At 36.2% G+C, this 24,036-nt stretch overlaps 1 protein-coding gene across 2 annotated transcripts in view; it reads right to left on the bottom strand.

Moving 5' to 3' along the window:
* Window positions 1-24,036, bottom strand: part of PHKA1 (phosphorylase kinase regulatory subunit alpha 1) — a 186,711-nt gene that overhangs the window by 75,523 nt on the left and 87,152 nt on the right. The gene's annotated exons all lie outside the window — the stretch shown is intronic.

Here is a 24,036-nt window from a genome sequence, read left to right as displayed (position 1 = left end):
ATGAGTAAACATTTTTTTTGTATTAGTTTTACACTTCCTGATACAACAAACTAAGTTCTGTACCTCAAAGTTACTATCTGTATCATGTACAAGTTCATACTAAGTACTTTAGGGCTCTCCAAGAGAGAGTATGCATTTATCTCTGTTTTTTAAAAATGTTCTTAAATGTTTATTTATTTTTGAGAGACAGAGAGACAGAGCATGAGCAGGGGAGGGGAAGAGAGAGAGGGAGACACAGAATCCGAGGCAGGCTCCAGGCTCTGAGCTGTCAGCACAGAGCCTGACACAGGGCTCAAACCCACAAGTTGTGAGATCATGACCTGACCCAAAGTCGGGCGCTTAATCAACTGAGCCACCCAGGCGCCCCCATTTATCTCTGTTCTTAAAGAACTTTATGCTCTTATAAAAAAGTCACATAATCTACATGAGAGAAAAGAATGCACATGAAAATTAATAGTTCTACGAATGATAGAATTCTATTACCGATATTCATATGCGGAATTTCCTTAAATCCCATGAAAACTGCAAAAACTATATTGACTACCAAACTTATCAATGTAGACTATGCCTCAATAAAGCTGAACAAACCCTCATCAGCTTAAAGATGGCATACTAAACTGAAAAACTGAAATGAATTTACTTGGACTCCTTCAATTTAATTGACACATTTTAAATTCAATGGAACAACACAACTTACCCAAATAAGTCAAAATATTATTGTGTCTGATAGGAAATTTTGTGGAAACTTATACATAGAGTAAAATTCATTTGGCAGAGGAATATTTTTGAAAACTTAAGAAAGGGGAAGACTTGAACTATCAGAAAGCTACAAAAGGTTATTTATTTTTTTAACTTTTAAAATGTTTGTTTATTTATTTTTGAGAGAGAGAAAGAGAGACACACAGAGAGAATGAATCTCAATCAGGCTCCATTGCTGACAGCACGGAGCCCGATGTAGGGCTCAAACTCATGAACTGTGAGATCATGACCTGAGCTGAAGTTAGATGCTCAACTGACTGAGCCACCCAGGCACCCCAAGGTGTAGTTTTAGTGAAAATTTATATAGAATCTGCACATCTGTCTATAAATATTATGTATATGTGTGTGTATGTATGTATACACACATCCGCTTTATTTCCCTGAGTATGTCTTCTTTTTTATAGTTTAGCATTTTGAAATTAGAATCTGATCATTTATATCTATGTTACATGTAGTTGAATTTTTTGTCTCTGAAAAGACAATTATTACATTAATACCTCCTACAATGAGGAAATAGTTCATTTATTCACACACTTTTTCCCTTTTATAACGATAGCACTATACACAAAAAGCTTGTTCTCAACCTCTTTCTCCAAAATTTATATTAAATATCATTTCATGTCAGTACTGACAGAACTAGTACTACCTTTTTTTTATTGGAACTCATTTTTCTTGGGGATTTTATTTTTGCTCCTGCTTTATCCTAAGTATGAAACTTATCAAATATGCTACCTTTTTAGTGTTGCTTCACTTTTAGGGACAGAACTAGAGAGCTGTCAATGCGTTGGTCATATTCCAGGATTCATTCTGGAAAGTACACATTTAACTGACATTGATATCACAACCAGGTTTATCCACTGTTTCTTCCATTTTTTTTCTTTTTTATTGTAGTAAAAAATATATATAACCTAAAATTTACCATTTTAACCATTTTTAATTGTTCAGGGGTATTAAGCACATTCACAATGTTGTGCAACTATCACCACCGCCCATCTCCACAACTTTTCCATCTTCCCAAACTGAAACTGTGCCCATTAAACAATAACTCCCCATGTTCTCCTCTTGCCAGTCCCTGGAAATCATCACTATTTCTGTCTCTATAAATTTTCTTACTCTTGGTACCTCATATATGTGGAATCATACAATATTTGTTGTTTTGTGACTGGTTTATTCCACTTGGAATAATGTCTTCAAGGTTCATCCATTTTGTACTGTGTCAGAATTTTATTCTTTTTCAAGGCTGAAAAATTTTCCATTGTATATACACATCACATTAGTTTATCTTTTCATCCATCAATGGACATTAGAGTATTTTCATTGGTAATTTCTTATAGTATAATATACATAATATACATGAAGTAAGTATGCTAATCTTAAATGTAAAAATTGATACAGTTTTACATAGTAAACACACAACTCAAATCAATATATGGAACATTATCAGCACTGCAGAAGCCTCCCTTGTGCCTCTTCCTGGTTATTAACATCCCCCAGCTCCCAAAATTAACCACCCTTCAAACTTCAATCACCATAAATAAGTAGTCCATTTTTTAGCTTTATATTAATAAAATCATACAATATGTATTTTTTTGCATCTTGTTTTTTCACTCAACAATATGTCTATGAGATTCATCCATACGATGTATGTAGAATTAGTTCATTTGTTTTCATTGCTGTATAATAGCCCAGTGTATGGATGTATCATTTAACCATTCACTTGTTGATGGACATTTGAGATTTCCCGCACCCCATCCAGTTTTTTGTTATTATAAATAAAGCTCCTATGAATATTCTTGTTGTGTTGGAGGTCCCATAGATTATCTCCAGGTTTGGTGATTCACTAGGATTCCTAGAACTCACTGTATAGCTGTATTAATGGCTAAGGTTTATTAAATCAAAATGACACAAAGCAAAACAGCAAAGAAAAAAGGCACATGGTGCAAAGTCCAGAGGAAACAAGCTTCTAAGATTCCTCTCCCAGAGCAGTCACATAGCAAATGCATAATTCCTCCAGCATCAAAATATGACAACACATGTGAAATGTTGTCTACCAAGGATGTTCATTTGAGACTCGATGTTTTTATTAGTGGTTGGTCACACAGGCACTGTCTGCACAGTACATACCTAAACTCCAGACTCTCAAAAGGAAAACAGATATATTCAGCATAAGCCATACTGTTTGTATAGTTTAGACACGCAGTAAACCACTGTTACCCTTAAGAGGATGGTGGACCCTCTTAAAATCCAGGTCTTCAAATGCCATTCAAGGGCCAAACTTACAAGCAGTTCTTTCTTGTTTTTTAAGACTTTTTTTGGGTAATCTTTATTTATTTTTGAGAGAGAGACAGACTGCAAGTGGGGAAGGAACATAGAGAGAGGGAGACATAGAATCTGAAGCAGGCTCCAGGCTCTGAGCTGTTAGCACAAAGCCCGATGCAGGGCTCGAACTCATGAACAATGAGATCATGACCTGAGCTGAAGTCGGACACTTAACTGACTGAGCCACCCAGGCACCCCACAAGCAGTTTTTTTCTAAGAATTGCATTCTCAGGCCTGTCACCTGAACTCTTTTATTGCACAGTCCACCCCATTGGCTTTTGGCCAAGGTGTCTTTGTCAGTAGGTTCCCATGCAGCAAAGTAAGCCCAACCTGTAGTGTAATCCTCAGTTATGCCCTCAGGGGTCTTAGATTTAGCCAGATAGAACCTAACATTATTATAATTATGTCTCTTCAACAGCCAGGTAACTTCCTCAAGTTTCTGTATTAACCTTTTTTTATCTGGCTTGAGGGATCAGTCCAAGCACAGCACCAGCCTGGCCTGTATATTGATGCTGACCTAAATGCCTTACAAGGCTGAGGCAGTGCCAGGATAGTCAGGGTTCACACACAAGTATAATTCCAGAAGGCATATGCAGTACTCTTGGACAAAAAGAGTTTACAAATGTTAGGGCATCACATACATTAATCAGGCAGTGTAGGTTAACATGATCTCCAGTGGGGTCTCCCAGTGCAGGCCTCCTATCCTAGAGTTTCCAGTCCAGTACAAAAAGTTCAGTTCATTCTTTGATTTCAATGGGAGTGTCTCCTGAAGGAAACTGGATCCAAACAGTTTTGTTTCTTCATGACATCAGCTAATCTGCTTTGTGAGTATGGATGACATTGGGAGGTGTTCTGTATAGAAGGTGTGGGAGCTGTGGCCACATCCTGCTATCTCCTAGTCAGTTCAGTCAGATGTGACCTTAGACTCAGCAGTCAGTTTGAATTCAAAGCACTCTTGGCAGCAGGTAAGACAACATGTGGTTTTATTAGGAAGGAGAGGAATATTTCCAGGTATAGTCCTAAAAATCAAAGATGATTAATGCCCTTCTCCTTTACCCATGCCTCCCCAGGTGTCAGGATTTTGTTTTTTCTCCACTGTCACAAAACCTGTGTGTCTGAATTAGCAACCAGAATTTTATAATATTCTCTTCCTTCCATCCCAATCTTTTATCTGGAAGAGTTGTATACAAGAAGTTTAAGAGTATTTTCATAGGCAAACATTATTATACAGTTTAACCAGAAAGACATATCATGTCCAGGAATTGGTCAAGACGAAATTCTGAATTTTCAAATAATTAAAAAATGGGTTTTTGTACTTCTTACCACTTTTGTCCCAATAATTTATCCAACGAGCAGCTTAGAAAAGATCACTCTCTTTCTGGGAACAGCTGCATTTAATAAGCAAATTGCCTTACTAAGGCTTGCGCATCAGGAGAAAGGTGAGGGCAGTGGAGTCATCAATACATTTTTGTAAACTGGCACTAATCTGGAAAGCCAAACAAAACCACCAAGTCCCAAAGAGGGTTCAAGATTCCAATTTGTCAGGAGTGGGGGAGGGGTCACATTTCCTCTGATGTGCTCTCCCCCAATTTGTAGCTTTTGCAGAAATCAGAAGAATACAATCACTTTCTGTATCAGACATATAGAACCAATCAGCAGATCAATTTCAGACGGTCTGATCAGAGAACAAGCCTTTCCCTGTGGACATCAGCAACTGTCCCAAATGGTCCAGCCAGAACCCAGGATAGTTTCATAAATTTAGAGCTCCACAGGAGGGTGACCCAAATCTGCAATTATCTGAGTCTGAGTTCATTTAAAGTTCATTTTGTTAATTTGGAATTTGTTTAGCCTGTGCCTGCTTTCAGTTTGGCACATCTGGTGCTGAGGTGGGAACAGTCTATATGGTAGACCATATGAAGATTCAGTTGAGAGTCAGGTCTAGGCATTTAGGATCTGTGAATGCCAAATTAGAATGCCAAAAAGTTAGTAGCTTTTCTTAGGCAGCAGCAAAGCTCGGATGCTGCAGGGTCAGTCAGCCATGGTATAAGTTCAAGTGATAAGCAAGACCTTCCTAAATTCTTTATTGTGTCTTACAGATTTATTTGCATTTTTAAAAAGTTTTTAATTCCAGTTAGCTAAGTTATATAAGTTTCAGGTGTACAATATAGTGACTTAACAATTCCATACATCAACTTGTGCTCATCATGACAAACGCACTCCTTAATCCCCTCACCTATTGAACCCATTTTCTCATTCACCTCTCCTCTGATAACCATCAGTTTGTTCTCTATACTTAAAAATCTGTTCTTTGTCTCTTTTTTTGCCTTTACTCATTTGTTTTGTTTCTTAAATTCCACATATGAGTGCAAATATATGGTATTTGTCTTTCTTTTCTGACTGAATTATTTTGCTTACCATTATACTCTTTAGCTCCATCCATGTTGTCACAAATGGCAAGATTCCATTCTTTTTCATGGCTAATATTCCATTATATATATATACATATATATATATATATATATATATATATATATATATATATATATATATATATAACACACACATCTCTCACATGTATTTAAAGTTTTAATTTAAATTCCAGTTAGTTAAAATAATAGTTTCAGGTGTACAATACAGTGATTGAACACTTCCATACATCACCCAGTGATCATCACGAGTGCATTCCTTAATCCCCATCACCTATTTAACACATTTCTCCACCCACCTCCCTTATGGTAATCATCAGTTTGTTCTCTATAATTAAGAGACTGTTTCTTGGTTTTCCTCTCTTCCCCTTGCCCATGTTTATTTGTTTCTAAAATTCCACATTTGGGTGAAATCATATGGTGTTTGTCTTTCACTTATTTAGTTTAGCATCATAGTCTCTAGCTCCACCCATGTCCTTGCAACTGGCAAGATTTCATTTTTATTTATAGCTGAATAACAGTCCATTGGATATATATACCACACATTCTTTATCCATTCATTGGTCGATGGACATTGGGGATATTTCCATAATTTGGCTCTTGTAGATAATGCTGCTATAAACATCAGGTGCATGTATCCCTTTCAATTAGTATTTTTGTATTTTTTGGGTAAATACTTAGTAGTGAGATTGCTGGATTGTAGGGTAGTTCTCTGTTTAACGTTTTGAGGAAACTCCATACTGTTTTCCAGAGTGGCTGTACCAGTTTGCAAGAGAGTTCACCTTTGTACACATCCTGACCAACACCTATTGTTTCTTATGTTGTTGATTTTAGCATCTGGTGTGAGGTGGTAGCTCAATGTAGTGTTGGTTTGTATTTCCTTGATGATGAGTTATTTCAGCATCTTTTTATGTGTCTGTTGGCCATCTGGATGTCTTCTTTGGAAAAATGTCTATCCATGCCCTCTGCACATTTTTAATTGGATTATTCATTTTTTGGGTGTTAAGCTATATAGGTTTTTTTTTTTTTTTTTTTTACATATTTTGGGTAGTAACTCTTTATCAGATATGTCATTGGCAAATAACTTCTCCCATTCTGTAGGTTGCCTTTTAGTTTTGTTGATTGTTTCCTTCACTGTGAAGAAGCTTTTTATTTTTAGTCCTAATACTTTATTTTTGCATTTGTTTCCCTTGCTTCAGGAGACAAATCTAGAAAGAAGTTGCTACATCTGATGAAAAGAAGTTACTGCCTATGTTCTCTTCTAGGGTTTTTATGGTTTCAGGTCTCCCATTTAGGTCTTCAATCCATTTTTAGTTTATTTTTGTGTATGGTTTAAGAAAGTGGTCCATTTTCATTCTTCTGCATGTTGCTGTCCAGTTTTCCCAACACCATTTGTTGAAGAGACTGTACTTTTCCCATTGCATATTATTTCCTGCTTTGTTGAAGAATAACTGACCATATATTTGTGACTATATTTCTTGGTTTTCTGTTCTGTTCTATTGATCTGTGTACCTATTTTTACGTCAGCACAATACTGTTTTGATCACTACAGCTTTGTAATATAACTTCAACTCTGGAATTATAATGTTTCCCACTTTGTTTTCTTTTTCAAGATTGCTTTGGTTATTTGGAGTCTTTGTGGTTCCATACCAATTTTAGGGTTGCTTGTTCTAGCTCTGTGAAAAATTTTGTCGATGTTTGATAGGGATTGTATGAAATGCATAGATTGCTTTGGGCAGTATAGACATTTTAACAATATTTGTTCTTCCAATCCATGAGCATGGAGTGTCTTTCCATTTCTTTGTGACATTTTCAATTTCTTTCATTGGTATTTCACAGGTCTTTCACCTCTTTGGTTAGGTTTATTCCTAGGTATCTTATTGTTTTTGGTGCAATTGTAAATGGGATTCCTTAATTTCTATTTCTGCTTCTTCATAACTGGTGTATAAAAATGCAACAGAATTCTGTACATTGATTTTGTATCCTGGGACTTGATTGAATTAGTTTATTAGTTCTAGCAGTATTTTTGGTGGAATCTTTCAACTTTTCTATATATAGTATCATACAATCTGCAAATAGTGAAAATTTGACTACTTACTTGCTGATTTGGATGCCTTTTATTTCTTTTTGATATCTGATTGGTGTGGCTAGGACTTCCAGTACTGTGTTAAAGAAAAGTGGTAAGAGTGGACATCCCTGTTTTGTTCCTGACCATAGAGGAAAAGCTCTCATTTTCCCCCCATTTAGGATATTAGTTATAGTTTTTCATATATGGCTTTTATTATGTTGAGGTATGTTCCCTCTACACCTACTTGAGTGTTTTTTTTTAATCATGAAATGATGTTGTACTTGGTCAAATGATATTTCTGCATCTACTGAAATGATCATATGGTTCTTATCCCTTCTTTTTTAATGTGATGATCATGTTGATCTATTTGCAAATGTTGAACCAGCCTTTCAACCCAGGAATAAATCCCACTTGACTATGGTGAATGATTTTCTTAATGTAGTGTTGGATTTGTATTTTGCTGAGGATTTTGCATCTATGTTCATCAACGATACTGGCCTGTAGTTCTCTCTCTCTCTCTCTCTCTCTCTCTCTTTTTGTGGTGTCTTTACACACTGGTTATGCTATCAGGGTAATGCTGGCCTCACAGAATGAACTTGGAAGTTTTCCCTCCTATTGTATTTTTTCGAATACTTTGAGAAGTATATGAATTAACTCTTCCTTAAGTGTTTGGTAGAATTAGCCTGTAAAGCCATCCAATCCTGGACTGTTGTTTGTTGGGAGCTTTTTGATTACAGATTCAATTTCTTTTCTGGTTATCAGTCTATTCAACTTTTCTATTTCTTATGGTTTCATCAGTTTTGGTAATTTATATGTTTCTAGGAATTTATTCATTTCTTTTAGGTTTTCCAATTTGTTGGCATATTAATTTTTCATAATATTCTCTTATGATTATATTTCTGTGATGTTGGTTGTTATTTCTACTTTCTCACTTGTGATTTTATTTGGGTCCTTTCTCTTTTCTTTTAGATAAGTCTGGATGCAGGTTTATCAATTTTATTATATTTTTTTCAAATAACCAGCTCCTGGTTTCATTAATCTATTTTTAAAGTTTCTATATCATTTATTTCTGTTCTAATCTTCATTATTTCCTCCCTCCTTCTAGCTTTAGGTTTCATTTGTTGTTCTTTTTCTAGTTCCTTTAGGTGTAAAGTTAGGTTGTTATTTGAGATTTTTCTTCTTAAAATAGGTCTGTGTTGTTATAAACTTCCCTCTTAGGAACAATTTTGTTGCATCTCAAAGGTTTTGGACCACTGTGTCTTCATTTGTATTTATTTCCATGTATTTTTAAATTTCTCCTTTCATTTCATGGTTAACCATGAAAATTTTTATTTCATTGTTTAGTAATGTTATTTAACCTGCATGTATTTGTGGTCTTTCCAGATTTTTTCCCGTGCTTGGCTTCTAGCTTCATAGCATGTGGTCACAAAAGGTGCATAGTATGACTTCAATCTTTTTGTATTTGTTAAGGCCTGTTTGTGGCCTAATATGTGATCTATTCTGGAGAATGTTTCATGTGTACTTGGAAACAGTGTTTATTTAGATGTTCTAGGATGTAATGCTCTGAATATATACATTAAGTCCATCTGGTCCAGTGTGTCATTCAGAGCCATTTTTCCATGCAGATTTTCTGTTTAGATGATCTGTCCATTGATGTAAGTGGAGTGTAAAAGTCCCCAGCTATTATTGTATTTTACCAATGAGTTCCTTTATGTTTATTATTAAATGTTTTATATGTTTTGGTGATCCCACAGTGGATACATAAATATTTACAATTTATATCTTATTGTTGGATTGTCTCGTTATGATTATATAGTGCTCTTCTTTGTCTCTTGTTAATGCTTGTATTAAAGTCTAGTTTTTCTGATAGAAGTATTGCTACTCTTTCTTTTGACACCCATTTACATGATAAATGTTTCCCCATCCCTTCACGTTCAATCTTCAGGTGTCTGTAGGTCTAAAATGTGTCTCTTATAGGCAGCATATAGATGGGTTTATCCATTCTGACACCTTATATCATTTAATTATTTAGTCCATCTACATTCACAGTAATTAGTGATATGTATTTATTGCCATTTTATTACTTGTTTTGTGGTTGTATCTGGAGATTTTCTGTGATACTTTGTGTTTCTTATGTTGCTGATTTTCTTTAGTAATATATTAGATTTATTTCTCTGTATTCTTTGCATTTATTGGTGATTTTTGATACATAGTTACAAGTAGGTTTGTATATAACCTGTACTACAATAGCATTCTATAGTAAGTTGATGTTCATTAAGTGTGAACCCATTCTTTCTCCTCTCCTCTCCATGTTTTAGGTGTAAGTTATTATATATCCTTTTTAAAATGAACTCCTTATGTTTTACAGAAATAGTCATTTAAAAAAATTATTTATTTACTTTTTTATTTTACATCCAAGTTAGTTAGCATATAGTGCAATAATGATTTCAGGAGTAGATTCCTTAATGCCCTCTACCCATTTAGCCCAGTCCCCCTCCCACAACCACTCCAGCAACCCTCTGTTTGTTCTCCATATTTAAGAGTCTCTTATGTTTTGTCCCCTTCCATGTTCTTATATTATTTTTGCTTCTCTTCCCTCATGTTTATCTGTTCTGTGTTGTAAGTCCTCATATGAGTGAAGTCATATGATTTTTGTCTTTCTCTGACTGACTAATTTCACTTAATACCCTCCAGTCCCATCCATGTAGTTGCAAATGGCAAGATTTCATTCTTTTTGATTGCCAAGTAATAGTAATACTCCATTGTATATATATACCACATCTTCTTTATCCATTCATCCATTGAGGGACATTTGGGATCTTTCCATAATTTGGATATTGTTGATAGCGCTGCTATAAACATGGGGGTGCATGTATCCCTTCGAAACAGCACACTTGTATCCCATGGATAAATGCCTAGTAGTGCAGTTGCTGGCTTGTAGGGTAGTTCTACTTTTAGTTTTTTGAGGACCCTCCATACTGTTTTCCAGAGTGGCTGCACCAGCTTGCATTCCCAACAACAATGCAAAAGAGATCCTCCTTCTCCGCATTCTTGCCACCATCTGTTGTTGCTTGAGTTGTTTATGTTAGCTATTCTGACAGGTGTGAGGTGGTATCTCATTGTGGTATTGATTTGTATTTCCCTGATGAGGAGCGACGTTGAGCATCTTTTCATGTGCCTGTTGGACATCTGCATGTCTTCTTTAGAGAAGTGTCTATTCATGTCTTCTGCCCATTTCTTCACTGGATTATTTGTTCTTCGGGTGTGGAGTTTGGTGAGTTCTTTATAGATTTTGGATACTAGCCCTTTGTCTGATATGTCATTTGCAAATATCTTTTCCCATTCCATTGGTTGCTTTTTAGTTTTGTTGATGGTTTCCTTTGCTGTGCAGAAGCTTTTTAACTTGATGAGGTCCCAATAGTTCATTTTTGCTTTTAATTCCCTTGCCTTTGGGGATGTGTCAAGTAAGAAATTGCTGCAGCTGAGGTCAGAGAGGTTTTTGCCTGCTTTCTCCTCTAGGGTTTTGATGGTTTCCTGTCTCACATTCAGGTCCTTCATCCATTTTGAGTTTGTTTTTGTGAATGGTGTAAGAAAGTGGTCTAGTTTCATTCTTCTGCATGTTGCTGTGTAGTTCTCCCAGCACCATTTGTTAAAGAGACTGTCTTTTTTCCATTGGATATTCTTTCCTGCTTTGTCAAAGATTAGTTGGCCATACTTTTGTGGGTCCAATTCTGGAGTCTCTATTCTATTCCACTGGTTTATGTGTCTGTTTTGTGCCAATACCATGCTGTCTTGATTACAGCTTTGTAGTAGAGGCTAAAGTCTGGGATTGTGATGCTTCCCACTTTGGTGTTCTTCTTCAATATTACTTTGGCTATTCAGGGTCTTTTGTGGTTCTATACAAATTTTAGGATTGCTTGTTCTACCTTCGAGAAGAATGTTGGTGCAATTTTGATTCGGATTGCATTGAATGTGTAGATTGCTTTGGGTAGTATTGACATTTTAACAATATTTATTCTTCCAATCCATGAGCATGGAATGTTTTCCCATTTCTTTGTATCTTCTTCAATTTCCTTCATAAGCTTTCTATAGTTTCAGCATACAGATCTTTTACATCTTTGGTTAGGTTTATTCCTAGGTATTTTATGCTTCTTGGTGCAATTGTGAATGGGATCAGTTTCTTTATTTGTCTTTCTGTTGCTTCATTACTAGTGTATAAGAATGCAACTGATTTCTTTACATTGATTTTGTATCCTGCAACTTTGCTGAATTCATGTATCAGTTCTAGCAGAGTTCTGGTGGAGTCTGTCGGGTTTTCCATGTATAGTATCATGTCATCTGCAAAAAGTGAAAGCTTGACTTCATCTTTGCCAATTTTGATGCATTTGATTTCCTTTTGTTGTGTGACTGCTTATGCTAGAACTTCCAACACTATGTGAAACAACAGCGGTGAGAGTGGACATCCCTGTTGTGTTCCTGATCTTAGGGGGAAAGCTCTCAGTGTTTCCCCACTGAGGATGATATTAGCTGTGGGCTTTTCATAAATAGCTTTGATGAAGTTTAAGTATGTTCCTTCAATCCTGACTTTCTTGAGGGTTTTTATTAAGAAAGGATGCTGAATTTTATCAAATGCTCGTTCTGCATCGATTGACAGGATCGTATGGTTCTTATCTTTTCTTTTATTAATGTGATGTATCACACTGATTGATTTGCGAATGTTGAACCAGCCCTGCAGTCCAGGAATGAATCCCACTTGATCATGGTGAATAATTCTTTTTATATTCCCATGCAGCACTTTGAATCCACCATGCCACTTGGCTTGCCAAGTTTCTGTTAAGAAATCTGCAGCTGGCTTTATGGGTCTTCCCTTGTAAGTTAATGATTTCTTTTACCTTGCTACTTTTAAGATTTTTTTATCACTATATTTTGCAAATTTAATTAAAATATGTATTGAGGCTGGGCTGCTTTTGTGGATTCTGTTGGGAGTTCTCTGTCCCTCCTAGAATTTCAATGTCTATTTCCTTCTCCAGATTAGGGAAGTTTTCAGTCATTATCTCAAGTAAATTCTCTGCCCTCGTTTCTCTCTCTTCTCTTCTGGGACTCCTTTAATATGAATGTTATTACATTGGTGGAGTCACTGAGTTTCCTAAGCCTATTCTTATGTTCCCTAATTCTCTCTTGTGTTCAGCTTCATTATTTCCCATTATTTTGTGTTCTGTGTCACTAATTTGTTCCTCTGTTTCTTCTGGCCTGCTATTCACTGCATCAGGCCTATTTCCAATTTTTGTTTATTACATTATTCACCTCTGGCTCTTTTTTAACTCTTTTATCTCTGTGTTAAGGGTCTCACTGGTGTCTTCCATTCTTTTCTCAAGCCCCATGAGTATCCTTAATATTGTTGCATTAAATTCTCTAACAGGTATGATACTTTTGTCTGTTTTTGCTTAGATCTCTGACTGTGGCCTAATCTATTTCTTTCATAAATTCCTCCATTTTTGCATTTTGGCTAAGTCTCTATGTTAGAAGAGTGAGTTATGTCTCCTGCTCATGGAAGTAATGGTCTTATGAAGAAGAGGTCCTGTAGTGCCCAGGGACTGGCACTTCAGGGAGTTCCTCTAATGTGTTGGGTGTGCTCTGTTGCTGTTTTGGCTACTCTATCATTCAGGCCTGTCATCTGCAGAGGCTCTCCTTGCCTGCTGTGGACAGTGTTTGCTCCCTGGACTGAATGTGGTGAGTTTTAACTAGATATACTCTTGTCTGCTTGTGAAATGAGACCTGATACCACTTCCATGAAAACTGAGGCCCTGCAAAACTCTCTGGTCAGGACATGTGGTATGGGCAGGGTTTTGTGCTGGTATTCTGGGGTTGGGGCCAAGATTGCTAGGACAGAGGCAAGCATGGCTGAGAAGGCAATTCCACTGTAGTGCAAGGGGGCAGGGCTTAGTGTAAGCAAGTAAGGCATCTGGTGTCTGCACTGGACTGCTTCCAGCAGGTGGCTCTGTGTTTATGCTGAGCAGCAGAGGAGGGAAATGGAACCAGCCAGATCCTTTGTTCCTGGAGAGATGTCTCCACAAATGCTGTCTTTCAGGGACACCTGACAAAAGAAAAGAATCTCCTCACTGTGTGCCCCAGGCGATCTCCAGATCTCTGTTTCTATGCTTATGCCCCTGGGTTGTTTGCCTGTCTTTTCTCCAGGAGCAGTGCAGTGCTCTGTGGTGTCTATCCCAGCCAAGACTGCAGACCTTTAAAACTTTGGGCTTTAAGCCCTGCTGGTTCTAAGGACTCACATAATTCAGCCCCTTTGCTTTCCAAGACAATGGCTACAGGGAAGCATTCTCCTTTTGCGTTCTCCTGTGTGCTCTCTTCCTTGCCCTTATCCATGACTGTGACTCCCTCCCCTCCAAAGCAGGAAGTATCTGTTTTTCCCCTAAACCATGTCTCCTCACTTCCTACCTTCTTCAGTGTGGCCTCTTCTTTTCTTTTAGTTGTGGAGTTTGTTCTGTCAGTCTTCAGGTTGATTTTTGGGGGTATGTAGGATGATTTGATAGTGATCTAGTTGTATTAGTGGGACAAGGTGAGCCTGGGGTCTTCCTACTCAACTGCCATCTTCTTTTCTATCTATTCATTTATCAATGGACATGTGGCTGCTTCCATAATTTGGCTATTGTAAATACTGCTGCTATAAACATAAGGGTGCATGCACTGCTTTGAATTAGTGTTTTCCTAGTTTTTGGGTATATACTTAGTAGTGTGATTACTGGATCATAGTGTAGTTCTATTTTTAACTTTTTGAGGCACTTCCATACTACCTTCCACTGGTGGTTGCACTGTTTACATTCCCACCAACAGTGCATGAGGAATCCCTTTTCTCCATATCCTCACCAACACTTGTTTCTTCTGTTGTTGATTTTAGCCATTCTGACAGGTGTGAGGTGATGTCTCACTGTAGTTTTGATTTGCATTTCCCTGATGGGAAGTGATGATGAACATCTTTCCATGTGCCTATTTGCTATGCATAAGTCTTCTTTGGAAAAGTGTCTACTCATGTTTTCTGCCATTTTTAATTCAAATTTTTGTTGTTTGGATGTTGAATTTTATCTTTATATATTTTGGATACTAACCCTTTATCAGTTATGTCATTTGCAAATATCTTCTCCCATTCCGTTGGTTGCTTTTTTAGTTTTGTCGATTGTTTACTGTGCTGTGTAGAAGCTTGTTATTTTGATGTAGTCCCAAGAGTTTATGTTTGCTTTTATTTTCCTTTTCTCAGGAGACTGTTTTGTCTTTTTTTTTCATAAGTGTACACTATAATCCTCGTCCCCTATTTCACCCATCATCCCACCGACCTCCACTATAGTAACCATCAGTGTGTTCTCTATAGTAGAGTCTGTTTCTTGGTTTGTCTCTCTCTTGTTTTCTTCTTGCTAATTTGTTTTGTTTCTTAAATTCCAAACGAGTGAAGTCATATTTCTTTCTCTGACTGGTTTTGTTTAGCATTATACTCTAGCTCCATCCATGTCACAAATGGGAAGATTTCATCTTTTTCATAGCTGAAGACATATCTAGAAAAATATTGCTATGGTTGATATCAAAGAAATTACTGCCTGTACTCTCTTCTAGGAGTTTTGTGTTTTGAGGTCTCAGATTTATGTCTCTAATCCATTTTAAGTTTATTTTCGTGTATGGTGTAAGTACATGGTCCAGTTTCATTCTTTTGCATGTAGTTGTCCAGTTTTCCCAACACCATTTGTTGAACAGACTTTTTCCCCATTGTACATCCTTCTCTTCTTTATCAAATATTATTTGACCATATAATTGTGGGTTTATTTCTGAGTTTTCTATTCTTTTCTATTGATCCATGAGTCTATTTTTTTTATGCCAGTACCTACTGTTTTAATTACTACCACTTTGTAATATAACTTTAAGTCTGGAATTGTGATACCTCCAGTTTTTTTTTTTCTTTTTCAGGATTGTTTTGGTATTTGAGATCTTTTGTGGTTCCACACAAATTTTACCGTTGCTTGTTCCAGTTCTGTGAAAAACTCTTGTTGGTATTTTGATAAAGACTGCATTAAATTTATAGATTTCTTTGGGTAGTATGAACATTTTAACAACCCATGAACATGGAATATCTTTCCATTTATTTGTGTTGTCTTGAATTTATTTCATCATATTATAGTTTTCAGAGTATAGGTCTTTCACCTCTTTGGTTAAGTTTAGACAGATATTTTATTGGTTTTGGTGCAATTTCAAACAGGATTGCTTCTTTTACTTTCTTCTGTTTCATTAGTAGTGTATAGAAATGAACAGATTCCTGTACATTGATTTTTGTATCCTCCATCTTTAAAGAATTCATTTATGAGTTCTAGTAGGGTTTTGGTGGAGTCTTTAGGGTTTTCTATACACAGTATCATGACATCTGCAAATATTGAGAGTTTTACTTCTTCCTTACCTACTGGGATGCCTTTTATTTCTTTTTGTTGTCTGATTGGTATGGCTAGGACTTCTAGTACTATGTTGAATAAACTGGTAAGAGTGTATTTTCTTGTCTTGTTCCTGACCCTAGGGGAAATGCTCTCAATTTTCCCCCATTGAATATGATATTGCCTGTGAGTTTTTCATTTAAGGCCTTTGTTAAGGTATATTCCCTCTAAGTCTAATTTGCAGGGTTTTTTTGTGTGTGTCATGAATGGATGTTGTACTTTGTCAAATGTATTTTCCCTATCTATTGAAATAGTCATGATTTTTATCCTTTCTCTTATTGATGTGACCTATCATGTGATTGTTTTGTGAATATTAAATCACTCTTGCATTTTGGGAATAAATCCCACTTGATCATTCTGTATGATTTTTTAATGTATTGTTGGATTCAGCTGCTAATATTTTGTTGAAGTTTTTGCATGTACATTTATGAGAGTTATTGGCTTGTAGTTCTCTTTTTTTGTGGTGTCTTAATCTGGTGTTGGTATCAGGATGACACTGCCCTCATGGAATGAATTTGGAAGTTTTCCTTCCCTTTCCATATTTGGGAACAATTTGAGAAGAACATGTATTAACTCTTCTTTAAATGTTTGGTAGAATTAGCTTGTGAAGCCCTCTGATCCTGGACTTTTATTTTTTGATTGAGGATTCAATTTTATTGTTGGTAATTGGTCTGTTCAAATTTTCTATTCCTTCCTGTTTCATTTTTGGTATGTTATGTGCTTCTAGTAATGTTTGTGTTGGTCTTCTGAGCAAGAAGGCCTGAATTATGGGGACCAAGGCCAGCATGACTGGAAGGTGGATTCACCAAAGCACTGGGGGGGGGGGGCTTGATGCAAACAAGTGAGGCAATAAGTGTTGGTGCTGTGCTAGTTCCCACAAGTGGCCATTGTTTATGCTGGGGGGTAGGGGAGGGAAATGGCACCTGGAAGCTCCTGTGCTCCTGGAGGGGTCTCCCCATGACCTCTGTCTCTGCAGACCACAGTCTGAGATGAGCAAATCATTCTCCATCCTGTCTGTCTCTGGTGTTTTTCAAACTGCTGGTTCTATGCTATATCAGCATAGGCTGCTTGTAGTGCTATATCTTTAAGGGTGGGGACTCAGCTTCCTAATGTCTTCGGGGCTGTCACTAAGCCAAATTTGCCAGTTTTTAAAATTCCAGGCTTTAAGTTCCACTGGTTTTAAAAACTCACGAAATTCTGGCCCCTCTCATTTCAAAGGCAAATGTTATGGGGATTTGTCCTTTCTGTGTGCTCCCCAGTATAAAGGTCTGTTTTTTGCCCTTCTCCATGCCACTAGCTCTCTCCCCACTCTAGATGGCCATGGTCTATCTTTGCCCAAACTGTGTCTTCACCCTTCATACCTTCTGCAATGTGGCCTCTTCTCTACCTTTAGATGTGGAGTCTGTTCTGCCAGTCTTCAGATAATTTTCTGGGTTATTTATGCTGATATGAGTGTTATCTAATTGTATCTGTGGCGAGGTGAGCTTAGGGTTCTCCAATGCTGTCATCTTCCTACCCAACCTAAATCTTACAAATTGCTACAGGATTTGCATTTGCTGTGTTTATTCCTTTCTTTTCCTCACTTATCTTCTTTTGGATTAATCAAGAATTTTATTATATCATTTCACCTCCATCATCTTATTAAACATTCTTTCATTACTCCTTTAATGGTTACTCCAGAGCAGCTCTTCTCAACTAGATCCCACCAGAGTATTATGTCCTAATTTCTTAGACATCCATTATAAATATTAACTTTCTTTATATTTAAAATAGAACTAGTATGTGCAACCCTTGGGGGAACTTAAAAAAAACATTTTCTGTAGTTTAATTCTGTCATGGAACCCTGCTTGAGAGATTAAAACATGCATCCTTGACTGGTTACAGTGTACCTTAAATTTGTACTTTCTCTGAATAATGCAAGATTTTACAACATTTTAACTCCATTCACATTCTGCCTGCCTTTTTTTGCAGGCATTTTGGTCATTTATTTCACTTCTACTTTTGTTATTTTATCCACAAAGCATTGTTATTAGTGTTTCCTTAAACAGTCAATAGTGTTTTTATTTACACTTTATTTTTCTCTTTATTCCTTCCTGCATTCCTATGCTTCTGCCTGGCGTCATTTTTTTTTCCTGCCTAAAGAACTCCCTTTAGTATTTCTTTTAGTATGAGTCCGCTAGTGATACATTCTGTTTTTACTTATCTGAACATGCCTTTATATCACTTTTATTTCTGAAGGATATTTTCACTGGATATAAATTTCTAGTCTGACAGTTATTTTCTTCCAGTAATTTACAGGTGTCATTCATTGTCTTGTGGATTTCATTAGTTTGTTGAGAAGTAAGCTGGAAGTTTGATCATTGTTCATTTGAAAGCAATGTATCTTTTCTTAACTCTGGATATTTTTAAGATTTTCTCTTTGTCTTGGTTTCCAGAAGTTTGATTATTAAATGTGTAAGTTGTTTTTCTTTGTATTTATCTTGCTTACAGATTTTTAGCCTTTTTGAATATGTGAATTGATACTTTTGGTCAGTTTTGAAAAACTTTTTGTCATTATTTTTTCAAATACACTTTCTGTTCCATTCTTTCCTCTTGTTCTTGGACTCCAGAAATTCCACTATATCTGTCCCTTAATGCTCTTTCAATTTTCCATTGTTTTCTCTCTCTTTTGTGCTTTAATCTGAATATTTTCTAATTTATTTTTCAGTTCATCAATTCTCTCTTCTGCTATTTCTCATACAGTGTTAATACCATTTATTGCATTCCCAATTTCAATTATTGTATTCTTTAGTTTTTGAATTCTATTTGATCCTTTTTTAAACTTCAATTTTTTCATAGTGAAATTCATCTTCTAAGTCTATTTCTGAACATACATCATAATTTATACAAGTTTTGGCTGACCACTCCAGAAATGTGAATTATATATTTTTTAAAAAATATTTAAAATTTTTGTTTTTTATTGTACTATAACATATACAACATAAAATGTACCATTTAAAATACACAGTTCACTGGCATTAATTACATTCACACTATTCTGCAACCATCACTATCACCCAGCTCCAGAACTTTTCATTATCCCAAACAGAAACTTCATACCTATGAAACAATAACTCCCCATTACCCTCTCCTTCTGGCAACTAACCTTTAATCCTTTAATGGCAACCACCATTGTATATTCTGTTTCCATAAATTTGACTGCTCTAAGTACTTCATACACGTGTAATCATACAATATTTATCCTTTTGCATCTGGCTTGTTTCACTTAGCATAATGTCTTCAAGGTTCATCCCTGTTTTTGCATTTCAGAATTTCCATCCTTTTTAAAGATGAATAATATTCCATTTATACATACAAATATACATAAATTAAATTTATAAATTAAATATTAATATATTATATGTAAAATTATAATAATATATATGTGGCATGTGTATCATATATATGTAATTTTGTCTATTCATTCAGTAAATTGACATTTGGGTTATTTCCACTTCTGGGATATTGTGACTAATGCTATTTTGAATACTGGTGAATAATCTATTTCAGTTCCTGTTTTCCCTTCTTTTTGGCATATATACACAAGTGGAATTGCTGGATCAATTATATATTTAATTTTATAAGGAACTGTCATACTGTTTTCCATAACAGCTACACTATTTTATATTCCCACCAACAGAGCATAAGGGTTCAAATTTCTCCACACCCTCACCAACACTTGTTATTTTCTTGATGGATGGATGGGTTCATTCATTTTATAACAGCCATACTAATGAGTGTGAAGTGATATTTCATTGGGGTTTTGACTTGCATTGCCCTAACGATTAGTGTTGTTGAGGCTCTATGTATGTATGTATGTGTATGTGTATGTGTGTGTGTGTGTGTTTGTGTGTTTATTTTTGAGAGAAACAAAGCACTAGTGGGGGAGGGGCAGAGAGAAAGGGAGACAGAGAATCTGAAGCAGGCTCCAGGCTGAGCTGTCAGCACAGAGTCCAATGCGGTACTCAAACTCACAAGCCGCGAGATCATGACCTGAGCCAAAGTTGGAAGCTTAACTGACTGAGCCACCCAGGTGCTCCGTTGAAGCTGTTTTAATGTGCTGACTGACCATTTGTATATCTTCTTTGGAGCAATAAGTATTCAAGTCCCTTGCCCCTTTTAATTGGGTTTGGGTTTTTAAATAAAATTCCCCCAGCTTTATCGATATAATTGACATAAAACATTGTGTAAGTTTAAGGTGTACAATGTAATGGTTTGATACACATAGGTGTTGTTAAACATCTACAATAAGGTTACTGAACTGTCCTTCACCTCACATAACTGCCATTCTGTTATTGTTTTTGTGAGAACCTTAAGCTCTACTCTCAGAGTAACTTTCAAGTATACAGTATGGTATTGTTAACTATGGTCACCATAAGGTACATTAGATCCCAAAGCTTACTTATTTTATAATTGAGAGTTAGTACTTTCTGACCAACATTTCCCCATTTCCTCCACTCTTCATCCCCTGGTACTCATCATTTTACCCTGTTTCTAGGAGTTTGGTATATATATGACATTTTCTTTATCCATTCATCTGCTAATGGACATTTAGATTGCTTCCATGTCTTGACCATTGTGACTAATGCTACAATCAACATGTGAGTGCAGATATCTCTTTGAGACAGTGATTTCATTTCCTTTGTATATATACCCAGATGTAGGGCTGCTGGATCATATGGTAACTCTATCATTATTTTTTTGAGGAACATCCATACTGTTTTCCAAAGTGGCTATATCAATTTACATTCCCACCAACAGTGTACAAGGGTTCTGTTTCTTCCACATCCTTGCCAGCATTTGTTCTCTCTTTCTTTTTCATAACAGCCATTCTAATAGGTGTGAGGTAACATCTCATTCTGGTTTTGATTTGCATTTCACTGTTGAATAATGATGCTGAACATCTTTTCATGTACCCCCTGGCCATTTGGATGTCTTCCTTGGAAAAATGTCTATTCAATTCCTCTCCCCACTTTTAAATTGATTGTTTGCTTTTTTGCTATTGAGCTGTAAGAGCTCCTTATACATTTTGGGTTTTTTTTTCCTTATGTATTTTGGATATTAATCCCATATCAGATATATGCTTTGGAAATATTTTCTCCCATTCCATACATTGCCTTTTCATTTTTTGATTGTTTTTTTTTTCTGTGCAGAGGCTTTTTAGTTTGATGTAGTCTCACTTGTTGATTTTTTGCTGTTGTTGCTTGTGCTTTTTGTGTGACATCCAAGAAATCTTGTCCAACACTGACGTCAAGTAGATTTTTCCTTGTTTTCTTCTACAAGAGTTACAGTTTCAGGTCTTACATTTAAGTTCTTAATCCATTAAGAGTTAATTTTTGTGAGGGTGTAAGATGGGGGTCTAATTTCAATATTTTGCATGTGGATATCCAGTTTTCCCAGTGCCATTTCTTAGAGGCTATCTTTTCCTTATTGAGTATTCTTGACTCCCTTGCCACATATTAGTTGACCATATATGCATGGATTTATTCCTGGGCTCTTGATTCTGTTCTATTTGCCTATGTGTTTATTTTTGTGCAGTGCTATACTGTTTAGATTACTATAGCTTTGTAATATTGTTTGAAATCAGGAAGTGTGATGCTTCTAGCTTTGTTCTTTCTCAGGATTGCTTTGGCTATTTGGGTCTTTCGGTTCCATATGAATTTTAGGATTATATTTTCTATTTCTGTGAAAAACGCTATTGGAATTAAAAAAAAATCATTAACATTTATTTATTTTTGAGAGAGAGACAGAGCATGAGCAGGAGAGAGGTAGAGAGAGAGGGAGATAAATCCCAAGCAGGCTCCAGGCTCTGAGGTGCCAGCACAGAGCCTGACACGGGGCCCGAACCCACTAACTGTGAGATCATGACCTGAGCTGAAGTCGGATGCTTAACCGACTGAGCCACTCAGGTGCCCTGCTATTGGAATTTTTATAGGGATTGCAATGAATCAATAGATGGCTTGGTGGGGATTGTTTGATTGTTATTGAGTTGTAGAAGTTCTCAATGTAGTTTGGATATTAATCCTTTATCAGATGTAAGATTTGAAAATATTTCCTCTCATTCTACATGTTGCCTTTCACTGTTGATGGCAGCCTTTGATGCAAATAAATTTTTAATTTTAATGAAGTCAAATTTATCTAATCTTTCTTTAGTTGTCTGTGCTTTTCAAGTTATATCCGAGAAATGATTGCCAAATCCAATGTTATGAGGCTTTTCTCCTCTATTCTCTTCTAAGAGTTGTATAATTTTAGGTTTAGGTCTTTGATCCATTTTTGAGTTAATCTTTGTATGTGGTGTAAAGTAAGGGTCCAACTTCATTCTTTTGCACATGGGTATCCAGTTTCCCCAGCATGGTTTCTTGAGGACTACCCTTTCACCATTGAATGGACTTGGCATCTTTGTCAAAAATCATTTGACTGCATCTGCAAGGCTTTCTTTTTGGGATTTTTATTCTATTTCATTTTTCTACAGATCTGTCTTTATTCCAGTAGTGCACTCATTTTATTAGTCACTTTGTAGTAAGTTGTAAAATCAGTTAATATTAAGTTTTCCAGCTTTGTTTTTCTTTTTCAGGAATGTATTAGGGTTCCTTGAGATTCCATATAAATTTCAGGATGAATTTTTCTAGTTTTGCTAAAAATATAATTAGGTTTTGGATAGGAATTGCATTGAATCTGTCAATCATTTTGGATAGTATTGACATGTTCTAATCCATGAACATGGCCATCTTTCCATTTATTTGTGTCTTCTTTAATTTCTTTCATCAACATTTGATCATTCTCAGTGTACAAATCTTTCACCTCCCTGGTTACATTTATTCCAAACTATTTTATTTTTTTGATGCAATTGTAAATGGAATTTTTCTCTTAATTTCCCTTTTGCATTGTTTATTGTCGATGTATAAAAATGCAACTGGTTTTTGCATGTTGATTTTGTACCATGCAATTTTGCTGTATTAATTCTAACTTTTTAAAAACTAGAATCTTTAGGATTTTCTACATGTAAACCATATAATCTGCAAACATTTTTACTTACTCCTTTCTGACTTGGATGCCTTTTATTTCTTTTTCTTGCCTACTTGCTCTGGCTAGAACTTTCGAAGTATACTTTTTTTTTTTTTTTTTTAAATTTTTTTTTTCAACGTTTATTTATTTTTGGGACAGAGAGAGACAGAGCATGAATGGGGGAGGGGCAGAGAGAGAGGGAGACACAGAATCAGAAACAGGCTCCAGGCTCTGAGCCATCAGCCCAGAGCCTGACGCGGGGCTCGAACTCACGGACCGCGAGATCGTGACCTGGCTGAAGTCGGACGCTTAACCGACTGCGCCACCCAGGCGCCCCACGAAGTATACTTTTTTTAAGTTTATTTTATTTTGAGAGAGATAGAGAGCAAATGGGGGAGGGGCAGAGAGAGAGGGAGACAGAATCCCAAGCAGGCTCTGCGCTGTCTACGCAGAGCACAATGTGTGGCTCGAACTTACAAACCACAATATCATGACCTGAGCTGAAGTCAAGAGTCGAATGCTTAACCAACTGAGCCACTCAGGCACCCCTGACTAGAACTTTTAATACTACGTTAAAAAGAAGTCTGTGTATCTATTTTAATTGTATTTTTTATTTTTGCTTTTGTTTATTTGGTTTCCTAGCATATATTATATATTTTCAGTGCTGAACACATTGTACAAAGAATCGTAGTGGCTCTGGATATTTTCTTCTTCCAGAAGTGGTTTAGTTTATTTTGGAAGGCAGTTACACTACAAGCAGGCAACCTGAGTCCAATCAGGTATTGAGAAGATTGTATTTTAGGCTTTGTGTTTTAGGCTTTTCAAGAATAGGTCTGTTAGTTATTTGCCTTTACTTTTAGGGTGTAGCTCATCCTTCGGATGTAACTGAAAGCCTGAAGTGTTTATCACACAGTCTCTTCCACAAAGAAAGGTCCTG

This window comes from Lynx rufus, unplaced genomic scaffold (genome assembly GCF_022079265.1).
Source record: "Lynx rufus isolate CCGP_SWC_20201006 ecotype Redwood Valley unplaced genomic scaffold, mLynRuf1.p SCAF_30, whole genome shotgun sequence".
NCBI lineage: Eukaryota > Metazoa > Chordata > Mammalia > Carnivora > Felidae > Lynx > Lynx rufus.
This window is presented reverse-complemented; position numbering and strand designations above follow the sequence as displayed.